Consider the following 22842-nt stretch of genomic DNA (forward strand, 5'->3'; position numbering starts at 1 on the left):
TTGACTTTCTGAACCCTTGAATTTAGAAATGTTCTTATCCAACGTATAACCCTTACGTCCAATCCTATTCCCTCCAATTTCTTTAATAATATGCCATGTTCCACTCTATCAAAGGCTTTGGAAAGATCTATGGCTATGCAATCTAACTGGCCTCCTGAATCCAACTGATCTGATATGTCCTGCTGAAATCCCACTAGTTGTGCCTCACAGGAAAATTTCTTTCTAAATCCATACTGGCTCCTCATGAACCAATTTTTATCATCACATATCCCTCTAATGTACTTTGCTATTAAACTCTCCAGTATTTTACAAACTATACTGGTCAGGCTGATTGGTCTGTAGTTCTCTGGTTTCCTTTTATCACCCTTTCCTTTATAAATTGGTATTATTATAGATTCCTTCCATTCTTTTGGTATTACACTATTATTTATGACATAGTCAAAGAGAAATTTTAAATAAGGCACTATGTACCACCCCATTGTCTTCAATACCTCCCCAGTAATTTGATCACTTCCTGCTGCTTTTCCTTGCTGGAGCAGTTGGATTACTCCTCACATAGTGGTACTAATCAGAGGGAACGTAGACCTGTGGTCTTCTTCATATAGTGGCCCTACTCGTAGGTAATGTAGACCCATTCTGAGCATAGGGGAAACGACACATTCCAGCACATCATACGGCACCTTTTCTTGCACGGATATTAGTCCCCACAGCCAAGTGTGCAATCCACACTAAAAACAGGCAACAGCCAGACCCGTGATGATCCTCACATAAGGGTACTGCTCCTAGATAACGTACATCCATGGTGTTCCTCTCATGGTAGTACTAATCGCAAATAACGTCGACCCATGGTGTTCCTCATGTAATGGGACTAAACACAAGTAGTCTCAAGGTTCTAATTCCATCATCACTGGGTCCCCCCTTTTAGTCGCCTCTTACGATAGACAGCCCCCACCCACAGTGGGTGCTTAATATTTGGCCACCTTCTGTTTTGCGCGTAGTTTCCTGCACTGTACTGACATCTGGGATGAAAGCAGTTAAATATTTAGATACCGAGTTTGTTGCTATTTATCAACTGCTTCTAGAGTGTTGCCGTATTATATTCCGATATTCGTATTTTCATATAAGTATAAGGATTTTTAACCATTGTCAATAATCTATGTGGAGCTAATAGTGCACATATTTAGCCACCAGCCTACTGTCAGTACAAATGAACAGTGGCTAAATATTAAGGCATCAGGTTCTGAAGTTCGTCTGAAAGGGATTTATAAAAATTGATACCAAATCAAATGGCATTCAACCAACAGTTACCTCTGCTACTAGTAATGTTCTTCCAATAAAAAAATAAAATTTGATCACTCAGTTTGTATTCCTATTAGATCTATCATCAAATTCGGAAGAAGCCTAATCTATAAAATCTCTAAAATCATTCTAGATTCATTCAAAACCCTCCTGCTTTTATGAAAGAGGATCTAGTAAGAACTCTGTTGATTTTTGCTAAATTACTAGTAAACATAAAATAATGCCATACCACTCTATGCATTCCTTTGATATCAGTAATACGTATGCCAGTATTTCAGCTAAGGACACAATTAACCTCATTAAATCTAATTTAAGTAGTCACAGTAGTCTAAGGGCCGGTATTATAATAAAGGTTTAAACTGTTGGTTCAGTTTAAACTTTGGTTTATCTGTTAGTCGTGTATTATAAAACTTAATCTTAAGTTTAAGAATACATAACCTTATAACATGGCAGAACGAATGGATCTCGAAGACATTTTTGAGGTGTTTGAAGAAATACTAAGCAATGATGAAGAAGTGGTTCAAATTATTAAACGACCATGGACACTACGAGTTTTCCGAGCAAGGGGACGTCACTTTCATATATGGAATGAAAAATAGTTTTTAAATAGGTTTAGGCTTACAAACTGCCATAACCCTATTTCAGCAAATTGGTGCTAGAATAAAACATGCAACGAAAAGGTAAGAATGTCAAAATGACTTTTTGAACTGTTTGATTGTCAAAAATGTAAATTTTAGAAAATAAAGTAACTTCCTTCTATTTCAGAAATCATGCTGTAGAACCCCCTCAGTCAGCTACTAATAGCATTGCGGTTTTATGCCTCCCATAGTATGTTTATTAAAATGGGAGATTTCTGAGGAATTCATAAGGCCGCTGTTTCATGGATTATATAAATATTTCTGTACTAATTGCACAAGCAACTCTATTTCCTTACAAGTAAAATTAGGACAACGTTTCTTGCTTTTATCTACCATTTTACCTACAAGAAGTAAACAAAACATTATCGATAGTCAACTTTTCTCAAATTCACTGCTACCAAGATCGTATATTTCCTTCTTCACCTCAGTTTAAGTTAGGCCGGGCATTATAAGACTCAAAATCAGTTTAAACTCATGTTACAGTTTAACTCAATCTTCAGTTTAAACACTCATTATAATACCGGCCCTAAATAAGATTGAAAAAGAGCAATTTTTGAAATTTTTGAAGCAGATGAGCCTTTCAAACAAATTTCACAACATAAACTTATGCTTTTATTCATAGAATGTTGAAAAGCAGCTTTTTTTTTTTGCTATTGGCTTTATGTCACACGGACACAGATAGGTCTTATGGTGACGATGGTATAGGGAAGGCCTAGAAGTGGGAAGGAAGCGGCCGTGGCCTTGATTAAGGTACAGCCCCAGCATTCACCTGGTGTGAAAAATGGGAAACCACGGAAAACCATCTTGAGGGCTGCCAACAGTGGGGTTCGAACCCACTATCTCCCGGATACCATCTCACAGTTCACTATTATTACTATAAAATTCAGTTTAAAAACATTATGCCTAAGTACTTTTCTTAGTTCAGTTTGTGTTGTATTCATCTTCTTTTTGATAATTGTAGAATGTGTTTCAAAATGTAACATTTTACAGAACTCACAAACGAGATTCAAAATGTTAAAAAACTGAAATTAGTACTTCTTCATAATATTACATATTTCAAATAAATTGCAAAGAAACTAGCCCTTTTGCATTGTCATTTAAATGTGACTGTTTTACAATTAGGCTGCAATGCATCAGGCTTATTATACAAAGTCCACAAATTTTCAGCCTGAGTAATCAACATTTTCTCTACAAACAGGCGACTGATTGTAAAAAGGCTAGCCTTTTTACAAAAAGGCCTAAGTTACAATTATTATCCTGCGACATAGAAATGATTATAAAATAATGGCCACCACCACTTTTTGCCTCTAATTCTTATCCTGTCATTGGCAATGTCATTATCAGGTAAATACACTCCTCCAAATCCTTGGTTATACTCGTGGAACAATTTCTGTTGAGGAAACGTGTGCTGCTTTTCCTTCCTGTTGTACCTTTCTACATGCATTAGTGGCTCTAAGGTACCAAAATTGATCACAAATGTGACAACAGAATTATCATGCACTGTAACTGCAAATAATTTTGTTGCTCACATCAGACCTGAAATCAATGTTAATAATGTTATTTGCTTTACGTCCCACTAACTACTTTTACGGTCTTCGGAGACGCTGATGTGCCGGAATTTAGTCCCGCAGGAGTTCTTTTACGTGCCAGTAAATCCACCAACACAAGGCTGTCATATCTGAGCACCTTCAAATACCACTGGACTGAGCCAGGATCGAACCTGCCAAGTTGGGGTTAGAAGGCCAGCTCCTTAATGGGACTCATGAGTGAGTTTTGAAAATCTGAAACTACTGAACGGATCATTTTGAAATTTTAACCACGGGTAGATATGCCTATAATTAGGAGTCATTCTGAATTTTAACTTGATTGTTCAAATAGTTTTTGAAATAATAATAAAATTATTATAAAAAACATCGGGTCATAAAAATGTTCCTTGCGATGGAGTTTTTACTCATTTTCATCCATACTTGGTAAACATTACCTAAATACATGCATAATTACAAATTTCTTTTGAATTTGATGTGCCTTTAATATGAGAATCAGGAGAGAGAATCAAAATGATAACATTTACATTTTGCCCAAAAATTAGAAATTATCTATATTTGAAAGCACAAATAATGCAGTTATTTTTCACTGACATAAAAATCCAGAGCTAATTATAATTTTCATACATATTTAAATATACAAACCAACTTTGAACTAAATAACTAGAAAACTGCAATACAGGGAGCTTTTTATCATAATACCTGTAACAAAAATCACTTCATGAGAAAACAGCGAATAAAGTTGGGTGGTTAGTTACATACATCAGAACTGCTCTGCACCATATCTACAGCCCTCAGATCTCTTCATCCTTTCTTCTAAGGACACTTTTTGCAATTTTCTCCTTTTCCTTGCACTTTTCTCTCTGGGGTGCTCCTTTTTCTGCCCTGACGAAGACGGCTGTGATCACGTTGCTCACTGATCTTCAGTGAAGAACTTGTCATAGATTCTTGCCTAATGTCATGCATCACTTCTAATGTTTTCACACAACGCCTGTTAAATTCACTCACTGATTTTATAGCTGCGAATTCCAGCTTCTTATTTGAAACGAAGACCTCTCTAGGGCAGTTATGCCATATAATGCTATGGAGACTCTCATTAGTATTTTGAGTTTACCCTCTCTTGCACCCCTCCAGCAAGGCATCTGAGGCCAATCTCTGATAAATAGGCAGCATTTTTCCAACAATTTCAAATGACAACTTGGTTTCCACACAACTAATAGCGTGAAGTATTTTACCGTATCAGCCAGAAATAATAAGACACACTCCAAACAATATTACCCTTGTCACAGATCAATATACACCAACAAATATTTCAAAAACAACCCACATGGAGAGAATGTCAACAAAGATTGGTAGGAAGTAACTACAGTATTCGAATAAGCAACTCATTTATTTACTAGTTTCTTCTATTTACTTCATTTCTGATAAGAAAGTTATATTGGGCGTCATGAAGAAAATAAAACTCAAAATCTAACGTAAATTATTTCAATATTTTATGACAGGGGTTATTTCATTCCCGTGTATACTACCATTGTAAAGTATGAGAATTTTCTGTTAGTAGATGTCAAAAGACACTTGCATGACCATTTCCACAAGTGGATTTTGTAGTAAAACAAAATCCGAAGTGTTTCAGTACATGAGACAGGTAGGCGTGGCGTGCTTAGGTATTTAATAATGACATGCAACCATCTTTAGATTGCCGCCAGGGCTTTAAAAATGACGCTATGGGAAAAATTTCAACATTCCTTATTTCAGAAAAGGTCCGGGGCCCTAATTTTCGGCAAAATCCAAAATTCGGTATTTTGGCCGTATTTTCATGAAAACTCACTCATGAGTCCCTTAACCGTCTGAGCCACTCCGCCCGGCGACCTGAAATCAAAGCTCCTTTATGGCTCCTTTGTTAAGTCTTCTGTTGTCTCAAGTGGACAGGATGCCAGCTGACACTCTTGCGCTGTTCCAATTGCAAAGAATCCCTTTTCTGTTAGAAGAGAATGGCTTGTGAAGTAGTTATCTGCGAAGCTTCTCCATAAGGGTGATTGGAGGACTTATCTGACTTGAGAAATTCGTCCTTGGTACAAAGGAGGATGTACTTCATTTCATCAAATCTGTTCCGCGACACAGATTTTTGTACGAGAGGTACCTCTTTGTCAGCATCCAAAACTCCAATAAAATTTTGACTGAGGCAGTGAGTGACAGTCGGGAGTATAAGGATATGAATCCTTCAGCTGTTCATAGTTTCATTCAGTGGAAACGCATTCCAAAATGGAAACACTGGACTAGAGGCAAGAAATGGTGGTGGCCATTATTTTCTAATGGTATTGACTGAATGTGGGCCATAAAAAAAAAAAAGGGCATTATATGAAATAAGTTACTGAATATTCTATCAATGAAAAACAGAACATTCAAAAAATATATTATGTGAACTACATACGTGGATCTTAGACTCCTCAATAAATCAAAAGTACCAAATATTCACTCTGAATTTTCATGTTTAGGGCTACATCCAGACTGAAAAAACAAGCCATGATTATAATAAAAATCTTCCGGGCTATTATGCTGTGGTCCACTCTTCTCGCGGGATACAGAAGAGCGTGTCTACATGACGCCACTGAAGATGACTACCGCAGCAGTAGTCGAAACGTCTGGGAGAAGCGAGAGGAATGGACCACGGCGTAATAGCCCGGAAGATTTTTATTATATTGACACCGGCCGTGAAAGCCTTCATACTTTAATTAAAGGCCATGATTTCTCTTAGCAGCAGCTATTTCAATGCAAATTACCCAACGTATCACTCTGCACAGTCTGAACTGACAGCAGAGAGCATTAACAAAGACATCGGACTTCATGCCATTGTTGGAAATTACTATACACTTCTGTTGGGTAACTTCCCACGTTGCGTACACGCAACACCTACCAATATCAGGTAAAATGTTATCGGCAGAGCAGTACATGTACACAAAATTGTGCCTTATGAAATCTAAGGTTATCAGTTTTTAAAAAGCTTAAAATAATATTATGCCTAAAACATAAAAAATAATATGAATTTTTGAAATACGAGTAAAAATTACTTGTTGTGATTAATAAGCTAGTAAAATGTAAACAGTAAAATATAAACACACAAACAGAGAGATAAAGGTTAGCCCTGAAGATAAATATGAAGAATTTAACATCTAAATTCATTTAATTGGATTTTATAGGGGTTAAAGCATGGGTTGTGTTTATGCAATGTTGGGAAGAAATGGGTTAATAGGGTTAGGCCATTTATACCGGGTGGCCCACCAGCACCTTGCGATCCAGTTTTATGCATTCCTTCACATTTACTACAATTCTGAAAGACATCGGTCCCTCTCCCTACACCGGAGTAATTTAACGAGATGTGTGTTTACGGGCTAGAAGATAGCAGGAATCTTGAGCACCACTATCAATTCATTATGGGTACCTCGAATGAACACGTTAAACGAGTACAGATACGCAGAATACATACCTTAAAATAGGAGGTGGATGCACAGACCGCAAGCACGGTACTGTATAGGCTGGGAAGTGGGCACCATAGGTCAACTATCGCAGTAGCTCACCTGGCAAGCAGGCGGTTAGATATGTGATAATGGACAGTGCTTGAGGTAGGAGGTTCACATCCCATATGATAATTTTTTTTAACAGGTAGTTACCTGGGATGTGGTAAGTTTGCATACTTGATAGTTTCTAAGGACTGATTTGTTTATTTGACCTTGTAAAAGACCATATGTATCGTTGCATTGGGTATGGTACTGGGTTGGACAAGGAAGTGGAGATGATGGTCTGTGGCCAGTATAGGCTGGGAAGTGGGCGCCGTTGGTCAAGTGTCGCAGTAGCTCACATGGCTATCGCGCGGTAGGATATGTGACAGTTGACAGCGCTCGAGGGTTAGAAGGTTCAAGTCCCATGCAAGTACAGTACTTTTTTTAAGCCAGTTGCCTGGGATGTGGCAAGGTTGTATACTTAATACCGGTATTTTTCATAGACTGATTTGTTTATTTGGCCCTGACAAAGGACGCTGGTATGGAGCTGGGTTGATAAGAGGCTAGGAAACATGCGACAGGATTTCAGTTATTCAAGGTTATAAATTTCATTATTGGTTCCGTATTGAATTAAGTTTACGTATAATTTACAAAGTTTATTCCACCTACTCAATACTGTACAATAATTGCAAGGTCTATAAATACATTACAATATGTTATCAAGGTACTAGTTTCGACCCTATGTGGGTCATCATCAGACTAACTAAGATACACTTATGGATTTGCCGAAGTCCTAAGACAAAATTACATTTTGGAAATAAAGTTCTAAGAGAATGAACTGTGTATGTGATGCGATAATGTACATACAAAATTTTCAGGATATACGTCAATTACAATTAAGCAGTAAGAATAGTTTCACACAATTTTTGCAATGATGATTAAAATATGCCCTTGTTAGTGAATACTCTAAAATTGCACTTTAAAAGTGTAATATGCCGGTTGAATGCAAAGTCCAGATACTTCTATTGAGTTTTAAATTTCAAGTGCATCTTCAGGTAGAGAACTGAAAGTTGAACATTGGCACAGAGGGTGTCTGTCTTGCTTGAGGTCCAATATTTCTGATACGGAAATTAAATGTAGATAAAACCATACAACATTCTTATAGTATAATGGATTCTTGCTGTGGTGTGAGGAAAATTCCCAATCCAAGTTGGAATCAATAGAAACTGATGATGAAAAAGTTGGAATTAACGTGAGATAGTTTAAGGAAGGGAATGGTGAAAAACAAAGAAAGAAAACAATGAGTACTCACCTTGCGCGCAATGTGAATGACCTGACAGGCAGAGTACAACTAAGGGAATGAGAATGGCATGGAATAGGAGAGGAAGAAAGTTGGTGAAGGGAGGAGCAATACAGTGGAGCAGGTGACGTGCGAAGGGAGGGGCGGGGAAGTGTCTTAAGGCGGGGCCGCCGGGTGGGGAAATGATGGAGACTGTATCGGCGGAGGACCTTTAATTAATTTAAAGAAAGATTTTTGATCCGCTAATTGTTCTTTTGAAATAGGTAATAAATAAATCAAATAAAATATTAAGACTTTTCTGTTATTTCGTTAAGGTTATAGTTGGCATTAAAGTACTGATCCAGATGTATATAAAAATTCTCAGTTATATTAAGCACAGGGCCCTTGCTAGCTATTTCAAGAATGCCCATGTCTAGTTCAATATTCGTTAATTTATGATTGTAATCGACCTTATGTTGGCCGATAGCTGAAAATTTATTATATTTGACTGCATTGATGTGTTCCAAATATCTTATATTAAAACTTCTTCCAGTTTGCCCTACACAAGAAATATTAGTGCAGGAGTTACATTTGAGCCTGTAAACACCTGATTTTGCGTACCTGTCGACCTTGTTGATGTGTGACGTGTTATGTAGAATGTGTGAACTATTGTTATTGGTTTTGAATGCTATTTTTACGCCTTTTTTCTTGAAAATATTAGTGATCTTATGAATTTCGTTATTAAAAGTGAAAGTGGAAAAGGATTCGTATTTAGGTATTTCTTTCTTAAGTGTTGTTTTGGGACAAAATTTATGTTTATTGATAATACTTTCTACAAAGTGGCTACCAAAACCATTGAATTTTGCTATATCGCGAATAGTATTCAATTCAATGGAAAGACCTTTCTTGGTCATGGGCATGTTTAATGTTCGGTGCTCTTTTGTGAGGTTGGGTGCGAGTTGAATCTTGACGAATAGTAACTGCGGATTAAGTGGGTTTTCTATAAATTTTATAGATTAAAGAATCTGGATGTCTTATGATGGTTACATCTAGAAAGTTGATCTTTTGTTATGTTTCTGATTCCAGAGTAAATTTGATATGGGAGTAGATGCTATTTAGCCCTTGAAGGGTGGTGGGAGCGTCAGTTGATTTTTCATTTATAATTGCTAGAAAATCATCAACATACCTGGCCAAGAAGAGGATATTATCGAATTTGTTGTTAATTTTATTGTGCTCAAGGAAATCAAGTTAAATTTCCGCAAGAATACCTGAGGCCGGTGAACCCATTGCCAGACCATTCTGTTGGTAGATGATGCCACTGAACGTGAAAAAGTTGTTGTTTACAACCAATTTAAGTAACGTACTAAAGTCTTGAATCTCTAATTTACTCAAATGACTATTTTTGTTCAGGTTATTTTCAATGACGGGAATTAACTTGGAAATTTGGATGCTGGGGTACTACATGTTTATAATATCAAAAGAATGGAGAGAATAATCGGGTTGCATGCTGAACTTATTTAGTTCATATGTGTTTTTAATGGACTTCTTAGATGAAAACTGTTAGTTATTCGTTAAGAACCCTTGGATAAATTGCGATGTTTTGTACAATGGACTCTGTCTATAATTAATGACTGTTCGAATGGGAACACTGGCCTTATGTATCTTCGGGAGAGCTCTGGCAGTAGGAAGACCCGGATTCATACTTATAAGTTGACTTTTCTCTTGTTCGGTAAGCAGAAAGGAGGTGTTTTTTAAGGCTTGTTTGAGGAGTCTTTGGACTTCCTGCGTAGGATCTATTTTAATTACGGAAAAAGAACTATCTGTGAAGAAATCGAATGTTTTAGTGATGTATTCATTTTTATCGATAATTACTGTTGCGTTGCCTTTGTCGGCTTTAGTCACAATTAGGTTGTCGTCTTTTATTTTCTTATTTAGGGCATGTAGAAGTTTTTGCTCTGCCATTACTTTCTTCTTACTAATGTTGTCAGAAAGGTTGGGTGAGTTATTATGAGAAAGGATGTTATTGAGCTTCTTTTTTTACCTCAATCCTTAATTCATCTTGTGTATCTAATGGCATTTTTGAGATAGCTAGCTCTGATTCTGTAATCATTGTGATGGTTAAACTAATTTTATTCGAATTGGGCCAGTTATGCTTGGGTCCTTTGGCTAAAATTACTTGTTCATGGAGTAATACTATTCTTACTGTTTAATTGTAATTGACCTATATCCTGAAAATTTTATTTGTCATTGATCAGTACATTATTTTATCTAACATTTCATCACTCCACCATTTTATACTTACATTATCGCATCACATACACAGTTCATTCTTTTAAACTTTATTTCCACAATGTAATTTTGTCTTAGGACTTCGGCAAATCCATAAGCGTATCTTAGTTAGGCTGATGATGACCCACATAGGGTCGAAACTATACTAGACTTAACTAAAGTTGGCGTCTGACTGGTAAGGTTGGAGGGAGGAGCACTGCACGTGCCATTTCACAATGTTGCCACATTCCAGCATTCCTTTCTACATGCTCTTACCCCTCGCTTCCGGCTCACTTGCTCCCTCCTTCATTCTGACCGCTGTGATCTGTTGTAGACTACCTGGCCAGGCGGTGTCGTCCTATTTGCGATCACTCTTATGCAAACAATCAGGTTCTTATCAGTGACAGTGACAGGTTTGGCAACTCCCAGCAATGTAGGATGCTAAATGGTTTATTTTGTCACCTATTCAATACATATAAAATATTTTACATTTAGGAATTTATTTTAATTCCGCTTGAGACATGTTCATTCTTGAATTTACAACTGTATCGAACACATTTAACTCTTGCACAACACCTATCCCCACTTGAATGGCAATCCTTCCTACGACATACTGACAATAAATTAACTAATGTACTGGAAAAGAAACAAGAAACATTAAACCTCAAACTAGCCCATCTGAAGGGAACTAAACCGAGCACATCAAACCACAATAAGAACAGCAACACTACATCCATTATTTCAAACAACACCCCTGCCACCATTAATTTGTCTGACACCACCTTCTCGGACAACGAAATGAACCTCATAAACAGAGGCTTAAAACACAACTGGCCTAACCCCAATACGATCGATGACCTAACCCCACTATTGCAGAAGTAGAATCCACAACATTAGTAAACAGATCACCACAGAAAAGCAAAATGACGTCAGACACGAAATAAAAAAGAAACTACCATCCCTAGCTAATGAGTTAAAAACCAGCAAAAACACTACCCTTTCAAAACAAATCCAAGCTTTAAAGACCAAAATAAACACCAATAACATTATAGTAATGAAAGCCGACAAAGGTAACACAACTGTACTCATGAACAAACAGGACTACATCAAAAAAAACCAAAGAATTCTTTCCCGACACAACCTACACCATCGTCAACAAGGATCCTATACCAAAATTACAACGCAAATTGAAAACCTTTCTCAAAAACTCAACTTTCCTCCTAAATGACCAAGAAACCTTTAAACTAGTCAACATGAATCCAACTTTACCCACAGCCAAGTCCTTACCCAAAACCCACAAAAAAGACATCCCCATCCGACCAATTATCAACAGCAGAGGCAGTCCAACATACAAAACTTCAAGATTTCTACACTACTTTCTCAAAAAACATTACAAATTCAACAACAAAAACCCCATTAAGAACTCAATTGACCTATGTTAAATCTTAAATAAATTTACACTGCTACCAAACCACATTCTATGCTCCTTTGACATCACTAACATGTATCCGAACATACCAGTTCTCGAAACCATCAGCATCATAAGAAACAACCTCTCCAAACACAGTGGACTAAGCAAAATAGAAATTGAAGAGTTTATTAAAGTATTAACCTTTGTATCGAACAATAATTACTTCACGTTCAACAACAAGATATAACCAAAAGGGCTTAGCTATGGGAGACCCTATTTCTGGAATTCTAGCGAACATCTATATGGACAACTTAGAACACAATAAAATAATAAATTCCATCAATGGTATTCATCTTTGGCTCCGCTATGTCGACGACACATTTGTCATCATCGATAAACAGTGCAATAGCAGCGACAACATCCTCACATTCCTAAACACTTTAGACAACAATATAAAGTTCACAAAGGAGGATGAGAACAACGGCTCTATCAATTTTTTAGACATCAACATCACACGAATAGACAATGCATTTGAATTTCGGATACACAGAAAACCCTCCTTCACTCCGCTAACAATAAACAATAATTCTTTACACCCCAACTCTCATAAACAAGCCTCGTACTACAGTTTAATATATAGAGCTTTAAAAATTCCCCTTTCACCCACCAATCTAGAAAAAGAACTTGATTACATAAAAGAAATTGCCAAGTTCAATGGCTTCAACACCAACATGATCAACAAGATCATCAACAAAGTAAAACTAAAATTAACAACACAACTTTCCCCAATAAAACCAAGTACGCAACTTTCACATACACTAATCCAGTCATCCACCAGATAGCCAACCCCCTAAAAAAGCACAAAGTCAACATTGCTTTCAAAACGCAGAACACGAACCGGAACATATTTTGCAACCAGAACTCTGTCAACCCAAGAAAAAATCACTACGCGAGCTCAGGTATTTACAGACTCACCTGTTCACAATGCAATGTCTCGTACATCGGACAAACTGGCCAAAGCTTTCAAACCCGTTATTTAGAACACTACAATGCCCAAAAACATAATAAATTTTCCGCAATGAGCACCCACATGAGGGACACTGGCCACACAATAGAACAAGACCTAAAAATCCTAAAAAGAGTTGAGAAAGGTAAACTAATGACTGAATTTGAGAACCTATACATCTTTCTAGACCAACACTTCAATAAAGACAAAAACCTCAACGAGATAATAGATATTTAAAAAAAAACCTTTATGAACAAATTCCCACCTTGCTACAAAAAAATTCAAGGCAACAACTTGTCTAAAATCTTTAATACCACATTAACTAACTCACCCAGCACGTCAATAGTTACCCCCCTCCCCCCCCACACGCAATGACAGCAAGCCCATACCTCCTCCCACCCAAACACTTCCCCCTCCACTACGACCCCATCGATACAATACGAGAAATAAAAGCCACTCGACCAACAAAAACACTACAACACCCAACACATGCGAATAACATTCAACCGCATTAATAGAAAAGACATCAATACTATCAACGTAATTTTCGAGTCCATACATCCCCCCCCCCTTTACAAACCAACACTTTATCAACCAGCACTCCCAACACATAACAAGCTCACCCCTCCACTCTACCTTCCTCCATTCCGACAGCTCACCTCTGCGCATGAACTCCGCCCATGCTCCTCCCTCCCAAAGCTCCCCACCCCCTCCCGCCGCCATTGCCAACCACCTGTGCGCATTACCGACTGAGCCTCCTTCAGCATCCATCAACAATAGCCTCCCAGCGACACATCAGGTATGTAACATAACATTTACCCTTCATTACTTACCATGATCTTTTCTCACACACCAACTAATACTATTAACATCTCGATTACACATAACTTCCACTTCATACAACACAACTTCCACCAACACGCTAGAATTCCAGCGCACATCGGCACGAAAATGGCGTGCCACTACGGCTCCTCTTCGCAGACAAAATGAAGAGACGCCTCATCCCAGCTACATCGCTCCGACTCCGTAGTTACCGTATACGTTCTAATCTCTCCACTGCAGTTCATAACATAAGCAACTCCAATCTATTTCACTAGACCAGCAACAAAAAACAGTAACTTCGTCCCGAGGTCCTTCTTACTTTCGTTCACGAAATAATATCAATTTAAGTCTCGCTGGCATCTCACACCGATTTTTTCACACATCATTCCAAGCTACAATAAGTTAATTAAGGAAAACCGAAGGATTCAACCCGCAACATATTTCCAATAATACAATTACCCACAAATAACTGCCATCATTGTTGCCATTCAAATACACCGTTACTCAATGACGCCCATTGAGTCTCCGTCCAAGCTGACCATTTCACCGTAACGAACCCAGTGCTTCAAACAGACGACTATACAACCTCATTTGGCTATGGAATATTTTCCCTGCCCCCTGTGATTATAAACTAAGATTAAACCACTCTGCATAATTTTGATAGGTCAATGCTACAATCATCTTCCAATTATTAAAACAACGGGACACACTTGGTACTAGAATTTTTTTATATCCTTGCTCACCAAGCTGCTCTCTTGTAAATATGAATATAAACTGTATATTCTCAACTGTTCAATTGGATAATGTAAATTTAGTGTATAGTTTCCGACCATTGACAATAATTTTTGTTACAAACATTGACGCCGAGCACTATACCCTTTCCCCCCTGACTGTTATACTGTAAATAATTTTATAAACTTTATAATTTCCCAAGAGTGCATCAATTATTCTTCAGAGCACCACTACAGAACTCTGCTATAATTACCCAGTAATTTTAAGCATTGGTGCCGATCTTATTCTTAAACTTATATTGTTTAACCATCACCATTGTACAAGTGTTTCTCATACTTAATTTCCTCCCTGTAATGTGTATTAATTTGTGCATGTTAAATGCTAATCAGGTACCTGATTTTTGCCTTGAGAAGGTAATTTGACTGATGATGCCCTCAATGAAGGGCGAAACATGTCTCAAGCGGAATTAGAATAAATTCCTAAATGTAAAATACTTTATATGTATTGAATAGGTGACAAAATAAACCATTTAGCATCCTACATTCAGTATCTTCAATACGGATAACAATGATTTTTATCACTTGCAACTCCCAGCAAGACGAGCTGCCCTGAAGTTTTATCTCCATGGCAACCGCAGTCGCCCCACCCTCGTTTCCATGGCAACCACACAGCCACTCCCTTTATCCCGCCTCGGCAGGCAGTAAACTGACCTCCCTCTAAGAAATGTCATACGCCAACTCTTATTATTGGCAGTATAGTACCTTGATAACATATTGTAATGTATTTATAGACATTGCAATAATTGTACAGTACTGAGTAGGTGGAATAAACTTTGTAAATTATATGAGGATTTCAGTTATCCACGTTGTTTAATGCAGCACCTGCTCGAACTGATGACCTCTGTGGACGATACACAACTGCGCGCTATGTTGTAAGGACCGCCTGGCTCGCTGCAACACCTGTGGCGAAACGGATTGACATGCCTCAGTGATCAGCTGTCTAAGGTGACAAGGACTGGCCGGCTCCAGTGCATACACCAGTTGTTTTACATGGACCCAAAGAAAAAATCCAGGGGCGTAAGATCAGGCGATCTGGTGGGCCAGGGGACAGGTCCTCCCCTTCCTATCCATTTATCAGGATACGTCACACAGAGATGGTTCCAGATGACCACCACCGCGTGCTTTTGAGCTCCATCATGTAGAAACCACATCCTGCCGTGGTCAAGGAGTGGCACATTCCAAGAACGGTGGTAGTTCATCTCAGAGAAACCGCAAATAGCGTTGGCTGGTCAGATGACCCTCAAAGAAATGGGGACCGATGAGGTTACCAGCCATGATTCCAGACCATACATTCACATCCCACTGTACCTCAAAAGCTGTCTGTCGCACCCAATGTTTGGATTATCCACACTCCAGTAATGCACATTATGGCGATTAACAGTTCCACTGTTGCTGAATCGTGCTTCGTCCGTAAATAAGAGAGTCGCCAGAAAAGCAGGATCAGTGTCCACACGCTGTAGGATCCATTGACAGAACACCACCCGGGCATTGAAATCATGACCATGGAGCTCCTGGTGTAAGTGCAGATGGTACGGGTGAAACCGGTGAGTATGCAATATCCGCATAACAGACGCTCGGCTGACGTTCGTCTCCTGTGTAACGGCCCGTGTGCTAGTATGAGGGTTACGCCGGATAGCGTCAAAACATTACCTCTTCATTGTCAGCAGACGTCATGGGATGATCTCGAACAGGCCGTGTCCTTCCCAGGGATGCAGTATCCCACAGGCGTCTTTCCACACTCCTAAATGTCATGCCCGTCGTTTGTCGTCTATCCGGATAGCGTTCTTGGTACAGATGTTGTACCTGGTATGTATTCTGTCTAGCTTTTCCACAGATAAGTAACATATCCACATATTCGTCGCTGGAATACATCTCGAGGCAGTGAATAAACTTTGTGTTATGAATTGCTTAGGAGGAGGAGAGTTCGCGCAGCTACACAGTTACCTGTCATCGCATGTTGTTAACATTCCAATGGGGCATACTTTGCCCTACCTGTGCTCTACGAAGCTTGGAACATGTACGACGTAGCTAACTGGCCACAGACCATCATCTCCTTATCCTTGTCCAACGCAGCACCATACCCAATGCAACGATACATACGTTCTTTTACAGGGTCAAATAAACAAATCAGTCCTTCGAAGCTATCAGGTATTCAACCTTATCACATCCCAGGCAACTGGCTGTTAAAAATAATTCTTATGTTAGATTCGATCCTCCTACGTCGAGCACTGTCCACTATCACATATCTCCCTGCCCGCTTGCCATGTGAGCTACTGCGACACTTGACCTATGGTGCCCACTTCCCAGCCTATACAATACCGTGCTCCCAGTCTGTGCATCACCTCCTGTTTTAAAGTATGCGTTCTGAGTACCTGTACTCGTTTTACGGGTTCATTCAATGTACCCACAATGAATTAGTAGTGGCGCTCACGATTCCTGCTGTCTTCTAGCCTGTAAACACACATCTCGTTATATTACCCCGGTTTAGGGAGAGGGACCGATGTCTTTCAGAATTGTAGTAAATGTGAAGGAATGCATAAACTTAGATCTCAAGGGGCTGGTGGACCACCTGGTATTTGAGACCTTCGCTGAGGATATCACATTCTGTTATGCTTAACCATAAGGATGTGCACGTATGGGTAAAAATTACCCAAGCAAATTTGATATTCATATTTCAGTTATTTCAAAGGTGGTCTTCAGGCCTCCCCTCTCAGTGGGCCGATGACCTTCGATGTTAGGCCCCTTAAAACAACAAGCAAGCATCCCCTCTCAGTATCCTTCTAGTTAATTCTTCCAAATGTCAGCAGCAGCATGAATCAGCTGCACAGCTCTGTTAGTAGTTTTTTTTTTTTTTTTGCTAGTTGCTTTACGTTGCACCGACGCAGATAGGTCTTCTGGCGACGATGGGACAGGAAAGTCCTAGAAATGGGAAGGAAGCGGCCGTGGCCTTAATTAAGGTACAGCCCCATCATTTGCCTGGCGTGAAAATGGGAAACCACGGACAACCATCTTCAGGGCTGCCGACAGTGGGGTTAGAACCCACTATCTTCCGGATGCGAGCTCACAGCTGCGCGCCCCAAATCGCACGGCCAACTCGCCCAGCGCTTTGTTAGTTCCACTCGTAGTGCGAGAGAAACATCGGCTGGGTAAACTTTACCCTTAATGTGCGCTCATATGTTTCAGAATACCATTGTTGTATATTGGTAACTACTTTTATTTTATGGATGAAGAGTGCAGTAATTATTATTTCAGGAATTGAAGCTATATCACTCTCTGAAACATAAGGAATTACGAACCTTTTAGATGTTCCCAAGGAAGACAGCGAAATCGAGGCTTGGTGATGACTCAGAAATTGACAGTGTCGAAGAAAATAATCACGATTCGGAAAGTAAAGCAAGAGTGGTAACTGCGAGAGTATATGTTGTGGTCATTGGTTCTCCCAACGTCCACTATGCATAATGATGCAGCCATTGATGAAGAGTCGGGTGCCAAGAAGCCAGAAATGATGACACTGTACTAGAGGGGTTGTAAAACACTTGAAGAAATATGTGGCACTTACACCATGTCTCGAACATCATTGCGATGGCCACAAACAATATTTTTTGGCATTCTGAACATTGCTATTATCAATGCTCAAGTCATCTATAAAGCAAAGAATCTCAAATCTCAAACTATATATCATCAAAATTTCTTTAAAATGCTGTCCTAATATCTCACAAAGGAACATTTGGCATCGAGAAGTAAAATACTGACTCTTCCAAAAATCTCTGATGTCATATTCAGTGGTTTTCAGGAAAAACTGAGGAAAGAAAAAGTGCAGTCTTTGGAAAGTGTCAAGCAAGAAGATGCAGAGGCTTTGGAAATAAAATAAAGACAGGAAAAGCACAATGGTGTTGTGTAATGTGTGGAAAACAAATTTGCTTGTAACATGTGAAGCCTGTGTGTGGAGACTGAATGGAACAAGTGAACGAGCAATACGAATTAATGGACCAGGAATGAAGTCTGATCAAGCTGAACTTTGAACATCCCCTACAGCACTTACCCTCTGATCTTCCTTCTATACCCAATGTGTGCCTAATATGTATGATCTAATATAAAAACTGAGTGATGCCAGTATATGTGAAAGCTTACTGGGAAGATGAATATTTCAATCCCATTCTTGTTATTACAATTTGCACATGCTATGATTACTATGAAATTATTACAACTGATTCAGTACATAAACTCATGATCATTCACACGGTTTTCAATAATTAAAATTTAGGATTGAGGAGGATTTTTGCCTGTGGGTAATATTCACCCATCACACGCCCTTGCGTCTCAACAGAAAGCACACTTCCTGCCGGGTTAAGGGTAAATTAGTGCCTTTTTGATTGGATGGTGAAAATTGTGGGTAGTGTTCAAGGCACGATTAACCTCGTTATTTGTTGCGTTGGATGCTTTAAGGTTTAGAGTTTCTTACTCAAAATCTTCTATTTCTCGGAAAGTAGTTGGAAATTTTTTGAATAGTGCAGTTCTGGAATGAATCCCACTGCAATGGGTCCATTAGCAGAGAAGCAGCTAAGTGGGCATCGTACAGTCTAATAAATGAGAATGGATTTCTTTTTGTAAATATATTCAATTTCACTTTTTATTCTAATAGAAACTACCTTAGAATTTAGTTACTGTTCCCGGTTTGTTCTTATCAAAATTTTGGAAAAGCCAAACATTTTGTTTGACAAGGCAATAATAATCAATTCCCAGTTAAAAACAAACAGGTTGACATCAGCATGCTGGCCCCACAGTTTAGGGGTAGTGCGCGCCCGCTTACCCGAAGGCTCCAGGTTCGATTCCCAGCCAGGTCAGGGACTTTTACCTGATTCTGAGAGCTGCTTCGAGGTCCACTCAGCCTACATAACAACAATTGAGGAGCTATCTGACGTTGAGTTAGCGGACCTGGTCTAGAGAGCCAAGAATAATGACCGAGAGGACTCATGGGTGCTGACCACATGACACCTTGTAATCTGCAGGCCTTCGGGTTGAGCAGTGGTCGCTTGATAGGCCAAGGATCTTTGGGGCTGTTGTGCCATGGGGTTTGGTTCTGCCATCAGCACGCCGCAAGCGCGACGTTCCCGTCAATTTCAGTTTATAAATTTTATTCCAATGGTCCGTATTGACTAATTCAACTTTGATTTAGAGGTAGTTTCTGCCTTTCAATACTTGTTTATTGTCTTATTTTCACATATAACTAACACTTAAAATATACATCTACCTTAGGACATGTTTTGTCTCTTTTTATTATTATTTTTTAGGCTATTTATTTATGTTCCTTAAATTGTACATGTACAATCTAGGGGTGGTAGATGGAGAAAGGGCAAGCCCCACATACATGGAAGCACCTCAATCCCCACAGGTTTACATAAACTCTTACTTACTGAATATTTACAGATGTACAGACAATTTTAAATTTACATATTTACACTTCAAACAATGCACTCTTAGAATAATACTTATCCTGATTTATGCTTCACATATTAAGAGCAAAAAGACCCAGTTATTCATACCCTCACTCATACCCCTGTACACACACTCTTCTGAGCTCATACTCTTTCACAACCACTCCCAAACACACACATTCAACTGTATTTGCACACACATCATTCTTAAAATTCTAATTTATACAAGTTATATATATTCTATTTACAGTCTGACTCCTTGGCTAAATGGTCAGCATTAGGGCTTTCAGTTCAGAGGGTCCTGGGTTTGATTCCCAGCCGGGTTGGGGTTATTGTCTGAATAATTATTCTGGCTTGAGGGCTGGATGTTTGTGTTTGCCCCAACACTTTCTTCTTCATATTCAGACAACACACCACACTACCAATCACCACAGAAACACGCAACAGTGATTACATCCCTCCATAAAGGGTTGATGTCAGGAAACTCATCCGGCTGTATCATAGGGCCAAATTCACATGTGCGATATAGTTCACACCCGTGACCCTACATCTGTGGGAAAAGTGGTAGTATTATCTGCGCACCTTTTCTGGATATATTCACACCCTAGTGCTGAATTGGTCGACCTCGGCAATATTCGAGATTCGTACTGGCAACCTTTGAAACACAAACTATGAATCGCTTATGCATCGCTGTGCGACATCTGGCGTACACTTTACATACTAGTACTACTGTTATTTACACAGCGAAGCCAAACTATAGAATTCACTCTAGGAATAAGATTTGCATCGAGAAATGTTATAAAAAGTTATATAATGTGTGTGTGACACAGTTGTTGGTTTAAGATAACAAAGGTTTAGCAAAATTCACATTGATCGATCATATTATCGATTCAATTCAGATTTCATATCCATTCAGTTGGCAGTACTACTGGTACCGCGAGAGCTCCCTCCTTACTCCTCACCCCGGACGGAAATATATCGATAAGGAGTGCGCAAATAGTAGTAGTAGTAGTAGTAGTAGTAGTAGTAGTAGTAGTAGTAGTAGTAGTAGTAGTAGTAGTAGTAGAAGAATATACAAGTATATTCTCTTTACATATACATCTTCAGCTAAATGCATACAAAAAATATACAAAAAATGACACAGACAATAAAGTGCATTAAAGCAATTTTAAAATCCTTAATAACTTGTTAAACACTGAAAATATGTTTGCTGTTTATATTTGCTTCTTCTTTTTCTTTTGGATGGAGAGTGTTTTTTGTCCTTGGTACATCATATCATAACATGTTGTCTTAATTAGATGCTTCTGATACGTGATTCGTATCTGTTTGTTTGAGTTCTAAATGGAATAGTCTAATTTGTATTGGCAGAGGAAACTCCTCTATACCTTGGTTGAATTTAGGTATAATGTGTTGTATAATCTGTCGACGATAATTATATTGAGGAGACTCCCTGCTGATTCCGGTGGCTCTTGTTCATGTGCTGTCTGCTAGCCGAGTGTTGTGGGAACGCTGATTCCGGACTCCATCTGCTTTCTCCATTTGGCAAGTGCAAGAGAACCAAGAGTAAACATGGACACACTTATTTGGGACCAAGTCTGATCATGTTTTCTCACCTTGTCAACGTACTTCCTTCCCCACTCCCTGCGATGAGACTGTCTGGAAGCAATCACATGTTCGCACTCATACAGATCTCAACAACACTTGAGTGTGCACCAGTATGCTTCAAAGTAGGAAGATAATGCAGTGAGCAGTTTTAATTAACTATTCACCTCATTTTATTCAATATATCTACTGTTTCCATTCCTTATTTATTTTTCTTCCCCTTTTTCATATCGCTATTAAAAATTTGTTTGGATTTTAAACAACAATCATCTTAATTTTTCCATATTGAAGAACCAGTAGTAGTAATACATAATAACGGTATTTTATTCTCCACCAACTTCTCTCAGTTAAAAGCAAGGGATAGCATTACTCGCACACTTTTTAGTGATAGATGGACACCCTAGTGCTGAATCGGTCGACCTCTGCAATCTTTGAGATTCGTATTGGGAACGTTTGAAACACAAACTATGAATCGCTTATGCATCGCTGTAAGACATCTGGCGTACACTTTATGTACTAGTAATGTTGTTGTTTACACAGCACAGCCAAACCATAGAGTTCATGCTAGGAACAAGATTTGCATGAGAAATGTTATATAATGTGCGTGTAACACAGTTGTTGGCTTAAGATAATAAAGGTTTAGAAAATTCATATTGATCGATCATATTATCGATTCAATTCAGATTTCATTTCCATTCAGTTGGCAGTATTACCGGAACCAGGAGAGCTCCCTCCTTAATCCTCACCCCCGTACACAAATCTATCACTAAAAAGTGTGAAAAAGTGTGCGAGTAATACATGTTTTGTCCTCTATCAAGATACTAGAAACAAACACACGACATCCAGTCTTACTCTCTGCAGACATTTTTCATAAGTGTAATGACTTATTGAAGTAAATAACTTCCATCAAATGGTTTATATTTCAAATACTATTGTGCATGTATTGCACTGAATTCAGCATTAGGATTTGGCCAGGAATTCCATTCCATCATTTATTTGAAGTGTACAAGGAGAAAGCTGTAAGAGTGTGATAGTCACGTGATGCTGACACAGGCTTCACACAACAGGGGGGGGGCATAATTTGAATCCCAACTAAGGCATGTGCAAAGAAGAAGGATACTTGTTGTAACGTCACACTAACACATAATAGATTTTCGGTGACAGGAGGATGTGAAAGGATCGGGAAAGAAGAGGCAGTGGCCTTAAAGTACAACCCCAGCAACTGCGTGGTGTGAAAATGGGAAAACACA

General features: G+C 38.8%; 1 protein-coding gene across 4 annotated transcripts in view; it reads right to left on the bottom strand.

Annotated features, from left to right (window-relative positions):
- The window catches only part of LOC136863197 (protein OPI10 homolog), a 116546-nt gene that overhangs the window by 92306 nt on the left and 1398 nt on the right, over positions 1-22842 (bottom strand). The gene's annotated exons all lie outside the window — the stretch shown is intronic.

This window comes from Anabrus simplex, chromosome 2 (genome assembly GCF_040414725.1).
Source record: "Anabrus simplex isolate iqAnaSimp1 chromosome 2, ASM4041472v1, whole genome shotgun sequence".
Lineage (NCBI taxonomy): Eukaryota > Metazoa > Arthropoda > Insecta > Orthoptera > Tettigoniidae > Anabrus > Anabrus simplex.